Source organism: Mastomys coucha, chromosome X (assembly GCF_008632895.1).
Source record: "Mastomys coucha isolate ucsf_1 chromosome X, UCSF_Mcou_1, whole genome shotgun sequence".
NCBI lineage: Eukaryota > Metazoa > Chordata > Mammalia > Rodentia > Muridae > Mastomys > Mastomys coucha.
Genome location: NC_045030.1, coordinates 42,805,942 through 42,808,005, shown reverse-complemented (window position 1 = coordinate 42,808,005; position 2,064 = coordinate 42,805,942). Strand labels below are relative to the sequence as shown.

General features: G+C 41.8%; 1 pseudogene; it reads right to left on the bottom strand.

The window, feature by feature from the left end:
• The window catches only part of LOC116091271, a 1,251-nt pseudogene extending 793 nt beyond the window's left edge, over positions 1-458 (bottom strand).
• Positions 459-2,064: the final 1,606 nt, after the last annotated feature.

The window sequence follows — 2,064 nt, the reverse complement described above, 5'->3', positions numbered from 1 at the left end:
GTGTTGACACCCTCAATCACTATGCCGCGGTCCTGCTTCAACACATCCAAAAGGCTTCCCAGGTGGCCTACATTCCAATGTTGAGTGTTCTCATCAAACAGGGAGCCGCTGATGTCAGCAGCATAAATCGGTGACCCAAACAGGCGCTTCTTCCAGTATTTTCTCTCCAAATCTTCAAAATCCAGGTGTGGCGAAGTCTGGTATTTTTTGCTGTTAGCCAGCTCACAGTACTCCCCCACTGTCATGCCTTTCTTCTTCTTACGGTACTGGGTGAACACGCCTGCCTGCCCAGAGACCACTTGCTGCAGGGGAGTTGCTATTAAGATGTTGCTGATATTGTCATAAGACTACCTGGCCCTCCATTCTTTTGGTGGGATGACCTTGGCCAGTCCAGCTCGGTGTGCCCCTTGGGACTCCATGTAAGCGATGTATTTGCTGAAGTCTGAGAATTCTTCCATGATTGGGCAGGTCATGAGGGTGTATAGCCTGGGTTCTGGAACTCATCCTGTTCAGGGGTTGTCATAGTTACAGCAATTTTCGAGCTCTGCCTGGGGTCTTGGCTGCCCTGGGTCTTTGAGCTTTTCAGGGGGTTCTTTCTGTCTCTCTCTGTGTGTAAGTTTTCCTGCCTTCCTGTTGGATTTTCTCCACTCTCTTATTTGTTCTTAAGTTCTTTCTTTTCTTCCTTCTGTTTTCCTACGGTTTTGGTTTCCCAACACCAACGGAATGGAGACCTGGGAGACGACAATCCAGCGTCAGAGAGAAGCTTTCTCTGTAGGACTCTTCCTATCTCCATTTAGCTTTTTCTGTATTGTTTAGTAGCTTGAAAGTTCTATATGAGGAAGTCAGTATGAAGAATGCTTGATATAATAGTAGCCATCCCTGACCATAACTGCCCCTTTACCTGAGTGGGCAAGCATTCCAAACCATATAGCAAGCTAAACATTTTGTGCTGGCCATTGAACCCAGGCTGATCCTTAACTGATATTTGTCTCATTAATACTTAAAGACTTTTTCCACAGGGTCTCTCCACATAGCCCTGGCTGTCCTAGAATTTGCTATGTAGATCAGACTTGTCTTGAAATCACAGAGATCTACCTGCTTCTGGCTCCCAAATGCTGAGATTAAATATATGTGTCAGTACACCCAGTTCATTTGCTTGTTTATGAGATGGCCACATACATCCTGGTTGCCTACAGGCCATGTATATTAGCAGCAGCAGCAACAACAAAGCAATCAAAACCCTAAAATTCATTATTGCATACTATTAAGATCAGTGAACTAAAATTTGGCAGTACCTTTTTACAAAGGTGACATTCTAGAAAATGGAAGTGTCACTGAAATAAAAACAAAACGCTCACTATAAGCTGTAGACCTCCCAAATTAAAACCAGGTCACTGCGTATAATGAAATTAACTTAACTGTAGCCAAAGAGATGGCTCGGCAGTTAAGAGCACACTGACTGCTGTTCTTCCAGGGGACCTGAGTTCAGGTTTCAGCACATGAATGATGGCTCACAATCAGTTCCAGGGCACCTGGTGCTCTCTTCTGGCCCCTCAGGCTCCAGGCACACAAATGGTGCCCAGCCATAAAAGCAGACGAAACACTCTTAGACATAAAATAAGGTAAATAAAACTTTAAAGCTTTAATGTTATTATTGAAATTAGCTGAACATTTGTGTCTGCAAGGGAGTCCAGTGTGACTTGAAATTGTCTGTGTAGCCTGAATTAGCCTCAACAACCATCATGTCCCAAGATATTGGTATTTTTTAAAAATATAAATAAAACTTAAGAATTAACTTGGCAGCTGTGATTTCAGTATGTTTCTTTTTGTTTTATTTTTGAGATTATAAGTACAATATTTCTCCCTTCACTCTCTTCCCACCAAATCCTCATATATAATTCTTCCTACTTTCCTTCAAATTCACAGCCTGTTTTCCATTAATTGTTCATATATATGTACACACACACACACACACACACACACATATATATATATATTATATATGGATATAAATACATCTTTCCAAGTATAGCCTTCTCAGTCTATATAATATTACTTACATGT